Source organism: Cibotium barometz, chromosome 15 (genome assembly GCF_041138505.1).
Source record: "Cibotium barometz isolate CiBa-2024 chromosome 15, ASM4113850v1, whole genome shotgun sequence".
Taxonomy (NCBI): Eukaryota; Viridiplantae; Streptophyta; class Polypodiopsida; order Cyatheales; family Cibotiaceae; genus Cibotium; species Cibotium barometz.
The window spans coordinates 6,397,791-6,411,302 of NC_141060.1; positions in this window are offsets into that span (position 1 = coordinate 6,397,791).

Below are 13,512 nucleotides of genomic sequence, written 5' to 3' on the forward strand. Positions count from 1 at the left end.
TCTCTCTCCTCTCTTGCAAGTGGAAGTTTCTCTCTCACAGCAGGCGGCTGTGCCCTTTGTGGTGGAACTTATCTTGGTGAATCTTCACGAGGCTACTCTTTCTTCAACAAGGGTGGTTTCATCCTCAGCAAACCACAAGTATTGGTTTCCTATCAACCATCTACAAGTAAGTGATTTTCAGATTTGAGTAAAGTATTATATGTTTAAATCTGATAAAAGATTCATCCCGCTCGGCCAACACCCGTTCGGTGCCGGGTTGTCCAAGCTGTATTGGCAAACCTCGGTCCAAAGGTGCTGAGATCGGGAGAGCCAGGCGTTAGTACGAGAGCGCCTGTTTGTGCGTGGTCTCGAAACACCAGTGAGGCGCTCTCCGCGGAGTCCAGTGAAAGCACAGGACCGTAGCGATTGGGCCACACTAGTGGTCGTTCTGCTTCGAGCTTCTACATCGAAATTCGAGCCTATTTGTTTGGTATTGTTTTCATATGTACATGGACATTATCTGGTTCTCAGAACCCATGGAGCATTGTATTCATTAAATACTCCCAATAAATATATCATATATTTAGGGGGGGGTCGGCCCGTTCCGGCCCCAGTGCTGGTGTCCATCTTTCCATTTCTGTTCATTTAAATTCAAGTTGTTTTAAAGTTGTCCATTTCAAATTTGTGGATTTAAAGTTGTGCTATTAAGCATGTGGGTGTCCAACGGAGTCTTTCCCACTTGACGGGATCGGTTTCAGTAGGCGCCTCCGATGCCGAACAATAATGGCTCTAATCTGGCGATGGTGAGGATGCCGTGGTCGGGATCCTGGTGGGCGTGGCCGACGAGCACGACATAAGATAACTGCTCTATCAGTGGTGGTGACTCCCCGGGAGCGTGGTCGGTGCCTTGATGGCCCAATGGAGGAGGTACTGGGAGGTGTGTGGGCTGGGTTGCTGGTGCTGGTGCCGAAGAAATCTGTTAGAGTCCTCTGTCTAGGTAGATCATGGCTCGGCCGCCTGTCTGCCAAGAGGGTTTCTCTGTGTCTCCTGAGCTCAAGTAGAAACAATCCCATGCATCTCTGATACTCAAACTCCATGACCCTGCGTAACGGCCCAAAACCCTCTCGGAAGAGGCAATGATATCTCCCTCGGATCTCATAATAGACTGTACATCGGCAAATGTAGTGTTCCTCTATCTCTACCTCCTGGTAGCATAGCTGACAAATGCGGTCATCCACGATCTGGTGCACGTATCGCCCTGTCTCAATCCGCAGCTGGTGTGATGAGGTCTAGATCTGTCCAATGGCACAACGTATCCCATGTGATAGGTGTACATCCATGTACGCCGAGCGGGTGATAAGATCATCCGGTGAGAGGTGTAGAAAATGGCTCTTGTAATGAGCCATTTTCGTGCCCAAGGGCTCAAGGGGGCTAGTCCATGTCCTCTCTGTGTCCACTCTGATGATATCCATCCTGATCACACGGTTTTGCTCTGAGCGGGTGAGATCCAAAAATGGACAATCCAGACTGTACTGAAAGGGTGGTAGTGCCTCTATCCGCAAACCATGTAGGTCAACAAACCATGATCTCATCTGAGCGTACCAACAATGAGTATCTCCATCCTTTGCCAACTGTATGGATGAGGTCAATGCCAAACAGGAGTACCTCTGCTAAGGGAGCTCCCATAGCCGCTGTAAAAAAGGTAACTGCCTAGAATAGGGCCTCGGTTACTACTGGTGGGGCACCCAGCTCAGCCCGAACAATCTCATGTGGTACTGATGATTTGCTCCGAATTATGCGGGCAATCATCATAATCAGTGGTCTCTCCATTTGCCTCCATCCCTCATCTGTCCCTCTCTGAGATCTGTGATGTATACTGGGCCCCCAAATTGGAACTCCGTACAGGAGGGTTGGTGTGACAAGTGTATCAAATAGCCACAATTTGGTGCGTGGCTCCTGAAACTGTATGTGTGCACACTGCCTCTCAAGTGCTCCCAAGGCTGCATGCCCTTGAGCTAATCTAGCTGCTACTGCCTCCTTCAGGGAGAAACGCGGTCCTATGAAAGTAACTCCCAAGTAGACATATAACCTGACGTACTCTACCGGCTCCCCTCCAAAAGTGAACTGAGACTCTGATCTCGTCACCCATGCCTGTGTGGTGTTAAACACCATAACCTTGGTTTTCCCAAGGTTCACTGTCAGATCTCTATCCGCACAGAAAGCCTGCAATGCATACAGGTGTCTCTGTAATCCCTCCGGAGAGTCTGAGATTAGAACAATATCATCAGCATATAACAAGATGGGTATCAACACCCCTGCCAGGCATGCCCCTGGGCCTCCCAATCTGTCTACATAATCAGAGACCGCATCAATGTACAGTCCAAAGAGGGTGGGCGATAGTGGGCATCCCTGCTTCACCCCTACCATACTGGTCACTCTATGAGAAAGAGAGAGAGAGAGAGAGAGAGAGAGAGAGAGAAATGAAATGAAATGAAATGAAATGATATATTAACGTCTTCAAAAGGCCAAAATGACCTATGAGACCAAAAAGGTTACAACAATTGGTGGATCTGATACAATGTCTGTGTAAGGAAAGCTAAAAACAACTAAACAACTAACTGAAACTGAAACAACTATGAGGAAAAGTACGGTACTAGGAGCTCCTAATGGAGAACATCTGGGAAGAAAACTCCAGCAACAAAGGTAAGCATCATACACATCACTATCCAAAGATGTCTCTCATCGGTCGATGGCGGATATCCTCAATGTCCTCCATGGTGAGTACTCTGACTGGACGTCTCCCATGCCGTGCTAGTATGGTCCTGATCCTTTGTTGTAGTCTCCGCCGGTGTCGAGATGGGCCTCTCATCTTGGGGCACCTGGACCGCCCCAGCTCTATAGCCCGATCAATCAGTGTACCTCTGGTGCGGCTATACTCTGGGGCTAGCTGCAATGCCTGCTGACCTGACTGCTCAATCTCTGGTCGAAAGAAGTCTGTAATCTGCCTCTGTAGGTGTCTCTCCCTCTCTGATCCCCTCCCTCTCAGGAGACCCTCTCTATGTCTACGCAGCTCCAGCAAGTACAATCCGAGGCATCTCTGATCCTGGTATCTCATGACTCTAGAAAGTGGTCCAAAGCCCTCTCTGAACAGACACTGAAAACGGCCTCGTATCTCATAATATACTGGGCAGTGACATATGTAATGTAACTCTGTCTCTGGCTCCATCTGGCACAGCTGACAAATCCTGGCCTCAGCTGGTACTCCTCTGAATCTGCCAGTCTCAATCTCTAGCTGGTGTGAGGATGTGCGCATCTAACCAATAGCACACCGTACCCCATGAGAAAGATGAGTATCCATGTAGCTGGGTCTAATCACAAACCCATCCTCCGTGAGCTGGAGAAGATGATCTCTATAGAAAGCCATCTTCGTACCAAGCTCGTGTGTCGGCTGTATCCATGTCCTCCTAGTGTCCAGCTGAGTCAAGTCCTGCCTGATAAGTCTGGTAATCTCTGCCCGTGTGAGAGAGAGGGAGGGTGCATCCAGGGAGTACTGAAATGGAGGTAGCCTGTCCATACTAAAGCCATGCAGTTGGAACCAAGCTGTCATCTGTGCATACCAACATGATCCGTCTCCCTGTGATGCCAACTGTCGTGAAGACTCCAGGGCTAAGCGAGCATATCTGTCTCTAGGGAGAGCCCAAGTGCTATGTATAAAGGAGACTGATCGAGTGAGTGCCTCTACTACCAATGGGGGGGCAGCCATCTCTGCACGGATAATATCATGTGGTACGGAGGCCTTGGCCCTAATCATCCGGGAAATCATAGAAACCAAGGACCTCTCCATACGTCTCCATCCATCAGTGCTACCAGCTCGGCTGTGGTGATCCACTGAGGGTCCCCATATCTCCACTCCATACAGCATGGCTGAAGTGACCAAAGTGTCAAAGAGCCAGAGCTTTGTTCGAGGTTCCTGAAACTGAACCTGCGAACACATCCTCTCTAGTCTCCCCAATGCTGCATAAGCTCTGGTCAATCTGGTCTCCGCTGCTCTCCTCAAGGAAAATAGTGGGCCACTAAAAACCACACCAAGGTAAGTATATGCATCTGTATACTCCACTGTCTCCTGACCATATGTAAAGGTGGGCATTGACCTCCTAACCCACTGTGCTGTGGTGTTAAACACCATGACCTTGGTTTTACCAAGGTTAACAGACAATCCACTGTCCTTTGCAAACATGTGCAATGCATCCAAATGACGCTGCATCCCCTCTGGAGAATCTGAGATCAGCACAATATCATCAGCATACAATAACAGCGGAATCCATGTCCCTGCTAGCTGTGCTCCTCTATCACCCTCCCGCTCTACATAGTCCGAAACCTCATCCACATACATCCCAAATAAGGTGGGGGAAAGGGGGCAGCCCTGTTTCACCCCAATAGTGGAGTGAACCATCTCAGATATACCCTGGGTAGTACGTACCTGCCCCACAACTGTCCTGTATAAAGCCATGATTCCCCAAATCAGCTCTGTGGGCACTCCCATCTCCTGTAGTCTGCGCATCAGTCTGGCTCTCGGTGCTGTGTCAAAAGCTTTGCGGAAATCCACAAAGCAACAATAAATCTTCCTGCCATATAATCTGCCCTCCTCAATAATAGCTCTGAGTGTCAAGATATGGTCAAGAGTGGAGAAACCTCTCCTGAACCCTGCCTGCCCTGATGCACGTATGCCCTCTCTCTCTGCCCATCTACTCAACTCCTGCTCAAGAATAGATGCATATAATCTAGCCAATGTGTGACCAATCATGATGGTACGATAATTCCCAGGAAGCATGGGATCCCCTGACTTGAAGATAGGCACAATCGTGGACATATTCCAAGTCTCAGGAAAACCCTCACACATGGCTCGGTTAAACATCATAGCAATAAGCTCTGCAAGCATATCTCTGGCATGAATAAAGTGCTCTGCTACCAAACCATCATGATCATATGCTCTCCCAGTCCTCATCCTGTCAATAGCTTTCCTTACCATCTCAGCAGTAAAGAAAGCACATGTCTCTGGGCATGGCTCCGATGGGTCTGGCAAGGGCGGCTGTCCTGGTGCTGTGTACAGGGATGCTGCATACTCACCCCAAATCTCTGTGGAGGTAATGGCTGGTGATGGTGAATGCTCATGGAATAGTCTCCATGCCTCGCCTGAGTCCTGACTCATAAATAACTGGTACAAATCCCTCTCTAACTGAGCAAGATAAGCCCTCTTCTTCCGTCGCACTAGGTGCCGGAAGGTAATCCGTGACTGTCTGTGAGTGGTAACACCCATGAGCACCTCTCTCTGTAATCTGATCCTCATCTCTCTGCACTCCTCATCATACCAACTGTTCTGGGGCATGTTCCCAGATCGTCTCCGTGTAGGCTGACTATGGGGATATGCCTCTGATGCTGCAGCATGAAGCGTCTCTATCAATATCTGAGTGAGCTCATCTAATGGCCGTCCCGGCTCCTCGGCACATAGACGTCTGTATATCTCATCCGTGTATACGGTGTCAGTCTCCCTCGTAAAGGTATAACGAGTGTGTGTGGAGACCTGTCCCAATGGAGCGGTGCTGAACTGAAATGTGAGAGTGAAGGACAAGATAGCATGATCCACTACTATTCCAACCGGCCTAGTGCCTACTATAAAATCCTGAAAAGAGGGAATGAGACTGGGCTGAGCCATAACATAGTCCACAGTACTAGCACCATGCCAATGTGGAAAGCTAGTGAAACCGCCCGATGTCGGGAATCTCTGTAGGCCATTCAGGATGGCCAATCCATGTGCAGTCCCCATGTCTATCAAATACCGCCCATACACTGTATGTTCCTCATCCTGTGAGAGTCTAGATAGGCCCATATCCCTAACATCAAGCTCCCTCAACATCTCCTCTGAGGTATCATAAAATACTGTCTGGTTATGGGCGGTCCTAGCATTGAAGTCCCCCAAGAGAATGATGTCACCATCCCTGGAGAACTCCCAAATGTCATCATCCAAAATAGAAAAGGGAGACTGCCCGCTAGGTGATGCATACACTGATGTACTAGGAGCAAAATAGCATATAGCAATGTAGAGATATCTGCCGGTCTCTGCCCTCAGTCTAACCCACATGTACCTAGCCTGCTCATCTCTGCGGACTATATGTATCAGTGGCTGTAGCTCCTCTCTAAACAATACTGCCACTCCTCCTGAGCCCCGTCCTCTATGCTCTGAACGAGTCTCCTGTCTACAAGCTGTCTCCCATCGGTATCCACTAACATGTGGCATGGACTGTCCAGGAGCCTGATGTGTCTCACAGTAGAAGATGATGTCCCTCCCAGTGAAACTATCCTCAAAAGCCCCTACATCAAGGCGTAGAGATCCATTACAATTCCAAGTAGCAACTTTGAGTGTAGTCCCATAGGTCTCGCGCCGTCATGAAGAGCGCCTCTCCATAATCACCACTCTACCATCTCTATAGAAGGCCACTTTCCCTTTCTCTCGGGCTGCCCTTATCTCGGGCATAACTTCTTTCATGTGGGCAAGTTGCGAGAGTGTGAGGTCATCTCCAAGAAATATTCCCGTTTGCTTGAGTGTAGGACGTCTCTTCAAGAAGTCCTTCTTCGCTTCCATGGAGGGGAAACGAATGATAAGTGCTCTCTCCTTAGAAGAAGATTCGCCACTACCTTCTCTCTTCTTTCCCACTCTCCATGCCTTTGTGTGCGTGGCTTCAATGCCCATCATAGAGAAGAGCTCCTTGGTTTCCCCTTCCGCATCATCACGGTCTTTTAGACCGGACACTCGTACATGTAAGGCCCGGGTCTTCCTCCTTTGCTCCTCTTCAAGGGTCATGTTGATGATGGTGGGAGTGGGGATGGGTGGCGATTCTTTACCTTTCCCTTTCTTGGCGACCTCGATCCATTTCTCGGCCTCGTCCATCTTCTTTTGTGTCTTTGTGATCACCTCCACCCATGAAGATGTCTTCTCTTTATGTTGCTCCTCCTCCTCTCGAATGATCCTCATTTGTTCCTTGATGGTATTCAGCTCTTCAATAAAGGAGGGCTGAAATTCTCCATCCTCAAGCTTGCTTTTTGAAGTGGCTTCCAACTCCTTTTTGAGGGCTGAGATTTCAGCCGCTTGACTTTTAGCATGCAGTTTGGCCTCCACTAGTTCCTCCTTTAAGGCTGAAATCTCAGCCTCTTGCTTGGATGTTCTGAACTCGAGCTCTTGGATTTTGTCAAATCCCTTCTCGAGTTTGGAGAGGCGGTTTATGATTGCGGTAATGGAAGAGTCGACCATCTTCCTGTTTTCTTTGATAATTGTGCCGAGCTTGTCCTCCACTTTCACGAGCTCCTCTTTAAACCCGGTCTTGGCCATGACTTTTTGCAAAACTTCTCACAACCAATGGATTCGAAATTAATCCATGACACAAGCGCGAAACAACAGCAGCAGCAGGGAGAGAGAGGGGTTCAAGCCGAGAGTTATGTTGCTGCCTTGGGGGCCTGAGCAGGGGTGGGTGGGGAAGGGGGGGCGCAGCAACAGCGATGAGAGAGAGAGAGAGAGAGAGAGAGAGAGAGGCGAAACAGGCGGGCAGGGGCGAAACGTTGAAAAGGGGAGGCGGCAGGGGCGAAACGTTGAAAAGGGGAGGCGGAGAGGAACAACGATGAGAGAGAGAGAGAGGCGAAACAGGGGGAGGCAGAAACAGCGATGAGAGAGAAAGGCGAGAGGCGAAACAGGGGGGCGCAGCAACAGCGATGAGAGAGAGAGAGAAAGAGAGAGAGAGAGAGAGAGAGAGAGAGAGAGAGAGAGAGGCGAAACAGGCGGGCAGGGGCGAAACGTTGAAAAGGGGAGGCGGAGAGGAACAACGATGAGAGAGAGAGAGAGAGAGAGAGAGAGAGAGAGAGAGAGAGAGAGAGAAAGAAAGAAAGATATATTAAGCGTCTACTAAAGACCCAATGGGCCTATGAGACCAAAGTGGTACAATAATGTCCATGGCACATCTCATCATGGAATGGAAAATAAAACAGAATGAAAACATAAATATAGCTATCACAAATGCAAAACATTGGACAAAGCCATTCATTCAGCTCGTATCTATGATGATACCATGGTCTCTTCCAAGTCTAAACCAATTATTACCAAGCAGGGGAACAAGCACAAAAGAAAGTTCTCCGCACCTATGGCTAACACGACAGAAGGAAAGTCTTCGGACCAACCTTCGAAGAATTCAAGTTCGACACCAGCAAAGAAGAAACGACTCCTTAAGGCTTTAAAGCTCAAGAAGGAGGAACGTTGTTTTATCTGCGAAGAAAAAGGACACATGCGTAACGAGTGCCCGAAGCAAAAGGGTGCAAAGACTAACGTAGGACCCAAGCCAAAGGCAGCTAACCAGTTGTCTTTGACAGGTACGTCAGTTACTGTACTTTCTCGCCCTAGTGCATGTTCTGATTGTCTGTTCAACTCTAAAGTTTTTGGCTTGCATAATCTTCTCCGAGTTTATGGAGAAGTGAATGGCCATAGAATCCACATTCTTCTAGACCCTGGCAGCTCACACAATTTTGTTAACTATAAACTTGTGCAGAAATTGAGTCTTGATACGACACCCAGAGATCATACTTATGAGGTACGCCTACCTGCGAGAAGGCAAGTATGGGATCGAAAGGTGGAGATGCTACCAATCCGGATTCAGGCCTACAAAGATACTCTGGAATGCTATGTTATGCACCTAGAAAATGTAGACTTGTTATTAGGGATTGAGTGGTTTAAGACTCTTCAAGTCCAGATAGATTGGTCTAGTCATATTTTTTCTTTTCAGCATGGGAACACCCAGCATAGTATCTGAGGTGATTGTATACATCCCTCTCAAGGACCTCTTGTAAATACAGTTGATTTTGGAAATATAATGGATTCTTCTTTGTATACTGCTTTCCATTGTGTATTGATTCCACTTTCTTCATTTCTCATACCTTCCATAGATGTCAATGAATTAAGTGTGTTTGTAAGCAAAGAATTACAAAAGATACTTGACTCATTTCGAGATGTATTTCCTAAAGAACTGCCATCGGGTTTACCACCTGAAAGGGCAGTAGATCATCGTATTGACTTGATCCCTGGTGCTCATCCTGTCAGTATTCCACCTTACAGGATGAGCCAAGCTGAGGAAGATGAGTTGGCTAAACAACGCGAAGATTATTTGAGGATGGGCCAGATCCGTCCAAGTAAATCACCTTGGGGTGCACCTGCGTTGCTTAGAAGAAAGAAGGACAACACCTGGAGAATGTGTATAGATTACAAGAGATTGAACAAGCTGACAATTAAGAACCATTATCCTCTCCTTAGATTAGATGACCTGATTGACCGGTTAGCAAGAGCGGAATATTTCACGAAGATAGATTTATGTACTGGCTATCACCAGATACGTATACATGAAAGGCATGTCGAAAGAACCGCCTTTCGGACTAGGTATGGCCATTACGAGTTTCTCGTATTACCTTTTGGGTTAACCAATGCTCCAACCACTTTCCAACAAATGATGAACGATTTTTCATGAACATTTGGGGAAATTTGTGGTGGTGTTTTTGGATGATATTTTGATTAATAGTCCTAGTCCGGAGGATCATGTTAGACACCTCACGATTGTCTTATCTATTTTAAGACAGAATCGACTATATGCTAAGTTAAGTAAATGTGAGTTTTTTATGACAGACATCATTTACTTGGGACACAAGATCACTAGAGATGGATTAAGCATTCACTATGACCAAGTTCAGAAGGTTATAGACTGGCCTATACCGCGAACAGTGAAACAACTTCGTTCTTTTCTCGGTTTTGTTGTTTTTCTTCGAAAATCTCTGCGAGAGTACTCTCAGCTCACACTACTAATGACCGACTTGTTGAAAGGTCGTTATCTTAGCATTACCCGATCCTAGTCGGCCTTATATTCTTGAAACTGATGCCAGTGACTATGCCATCGGGGCTGCTCTATTTCAAGATGGTAGACCGGTTGCTTTTGAAAGTAAAAAGCTTGACGACACTCAATCTCGTTGGCCAACCTTTGAGAAGGAGCTTTATGCTGTGATTCATGCTCTCAAGGTTTGGAGACATTATTTATATGGCTCTAAGTTTGTGGTATTGACTGATCATCAGTCAATCAAGTATGTGTGTGATGCGGATGATTTGAGAGGAAGGAAAGCTCGTTGGGCTGAGTTAATGCAAGATTTTGATTTTGAGATCCGTTATCGGAAAGGGTCCATGAATAGTGTTGCAGATGCGCTTAGTCGAATTAGAGAGGTGAATACTTTGTCGTTCACCGAGATTTCTACTGACTTATTTCAGTCATTGAGAGGGCTTTGCAGGACTGATAGTTATTTTGGTCCATTTTGGCAGAAGATCCAAGACGGGAGCTCATTGATTGACCAAGACTCGATGAGTGAACAGCCTACCATTCAGGTTGCAGGAGGCTAGTGGATGATTCGGAATGGTTTACTATTCCGTAATGACAAAATTTGTGTACCACAGATCCCGGACATTAGGTCCAAGATTCTTAAGGAGTGTCAAAAAACCCTTTTGCTAGACACCCTGGGGTACACAAGACGCTATCATTAGTGAAACACACTTTTTATTGGCCAAAGATGAAAGAGTATGTAGAAGATTATGTTCTCAAGTGAAATCCTTCACAAAGGGCTCTATTGAACATGTAGGCTAGTAGGGGCGCTAGGGTATCATGGGCATGCGAGATGTACTCGGCAACGAGTCCCTCGAGATCTTGGACTCGCCCATTGCGTCGTCTACGAATGGCCTTGAGGACCATGCCCTTTGTGAAGAAGGTGGAGGTGGTGGGGCGGGGGTCTGGTGGTGGGGGTAGGGGTGGCTGATGGGGGATATGATAGAGGGAGTGTGCATAGGAGTGCCATGTGTCTGGGCAGGTGATAGGTGTGGGAGGGCGATGTTCTCGGAGTTTCCTCCAGGCCTCTTTGCAGTTCAGCCCTAAGAAAAGTCGGTATAACTCATCCTCTTTACGAGCATAGAACTCCCGTTTCTTGCGTCGGGTGAGCCGTTGAGAAATCCGTTGCGCTTGGCGCTTCGTGATTTGCCCAATCCGTACCTCATGCTTAAGACGGGAGTGTGTGGCCTGACATTCGTCATCATACCAACAGTTCTGGGGCACGGAACCGCAAGGTGGCTTGGCGGTAGACCGCCGCGTGCAGATGAAAGAAGCTGTGGCAGATGTGTGGAGTATAGTGGTGAGTTGTGTTGTGAGGGTGGATAGGGGGACAGTAGGTTCCACATCCTGGAGTTGGCGGTAGATGTGGTTGGAGTAAACAAGGTCAAGCTCGTGATCAAAGAGGACTTGAGTGTAATGTGAGATGGGGGGAGGTGGTGGAGGGACGGCTGGTGTGCAGGTAAGAGTGAAAGAGAGGTAGGCATGGTCAGCTTCAAAAGGGGGTGGCGGAATGGAGAAGTCGGGGATAAGGTGTGCCAAAGCCGGAGATCCCATAAGGTAGTCCAAGTGCTAGTACCTTCTCAGCAAGGGAAGGAGGTGAGGGCGCCGGAGGAGGGCCATCGGGACATCCCGTTATAGATAACGAGACCATGTGCAGCTCCCAGCTCTAAGAAATATCTCCCGGTCACTGTGACCTCCTCACGGTCCTGTGATGATCGCTGCAGCCCTGTATCAATGATGTCCAGCTCCTGTAGTCTGATAGGGTCGTCTAGATCGAGTAGTGGGACCTGCTGACTTCCCGTCTTGGCGTTGAAATCCCCGAGTAGGACGACTTCCCCCAACTGTGAGAACTCCATGATATCCTCATATAATGGTAAGTACGGTGACTGGCCATGCTGTACAACGTAAGGGGAGTGGCATGGTGCAAAATAACACACAGCAATGTGGATGACTCTGTCACTGCTAAGCTGTAGCCGCACCCAAAGATATCGTGCATCCTCGTCCTTCTGGACGATGCTAAGAATCTGTCGGAGATGGGATCTAAAAAGGACAGCTACCCCCCCAGAGCCACATACTCCTCATCATGTGCGGGTCTCGCCTCGAAAAGCTGACTCCCACTCATACCCGACTATATATGTTAAGCCCCTCTTAGGGCTCTGATGAGTCTCTGTAAAAAAAATGATATCCCTGCATGTGAGAATCTCACTCAAGCCTCCTGGAATCGACCACAGCATGCCATTGCAGTTCCATATTGCCAACCCCAGGTGTTTGGTCTCATAGACCCCGCGTCCCTATTTGGGACGGTGCTCAGTGATAATGACTCTACCATCTCTGTAGATAGCCCACTTGCCTGCTCTACGGGCCTCATGAACAGTCACCATCGCCTCACGCCGGTGTGCCACCTGTGCTTGCTGGAGTGAGATCATCTCCCATGTACACCTGTGTGCCCTTGAGGGCAGCCCGCCTGTCTAAGAAGGCCTATTTGGTGGTAGCATCAGGGAATCTAATGATGAGGGGTCGCTCTCGTGTCATATCCTTTCCTGCCCTCCATGTGTCTGCAAAGGGGGGGGGCGATCCCGTCCACTCCTAGCATCTGGCAAAGTGTCATGGCATCCTCCTTTGGGGAAGCCCCCGCCTGTAGCCCCTGTACTCGCACATGGAAGGCCCTATCCTTCCTGCGTTTCTCCTCCTCGTGAGTCTCATGTATGATGCTCTACGGGGGTTTGTGCTTCTTCACCACCTCCACCCAATCTTTCTTCGTGGTCTACAGTTCTTCCCGCAGCTTATCAATGAAAATGAAAATGAAATGAAATGATATATTAACGTCTCTAAGAGGCCATGATGGCCTATGAGACCAAAACTGAGAGTCCATGTGAAGTTGGTGTCTCATCAAAGAGAACAACCAAATGAAATTGAAAAGTACAATAAACTGACTATCTTACAGTTATAAGAACTGTAAGTAAGACTACTAGATGATATTGAGTAGAAAATACTGGATAATGTATATCAAGGAGATCCATGTATGCTAATCAATTGAAGTGCTACCCTCTCCTCAGATCAAATATCTCTGCCATGGGGCTGTCTACAATGGAGAGGTTGTAGAAGCGAGGTAGGCGCCTCCTATGCCGAGTAATAATGGCTCTAACTGTATGTGTGCACACTGCCTCTCAAGTGCCCTCAAGGCTGCATGCCCTCGAGCTAATCTAGCTACTGCTGCTGCCTCCTTCAGGGACAAACGCGGTCCTGTGAAAGTAACTCCCAAATAGACATAAGACCTGACATACTCAAAAGGCTCCCCTCGGAAAGTGAACTGATGCTCTGATCTCGTCACCCATGCCTGTGTGGTGTAAACACCATAACCTTGGTTTTCCCAAGGTTCATTGTCAGATCTCTATCTGCACAGAATGCCTGTAATGCATCCAAATGTCTCTGTAATCCCTCCAGAGAGTCTGAGATTAGAACAATATCATCTGCATATAACAAGATGGGTATCAACACCCCTGCCAGGCATGCCCTTGGGCCTCCCAATCTGTCTACATAATCGGAGACCACATCCATGTATAGTCCAAAGAGGGTGGGTGAA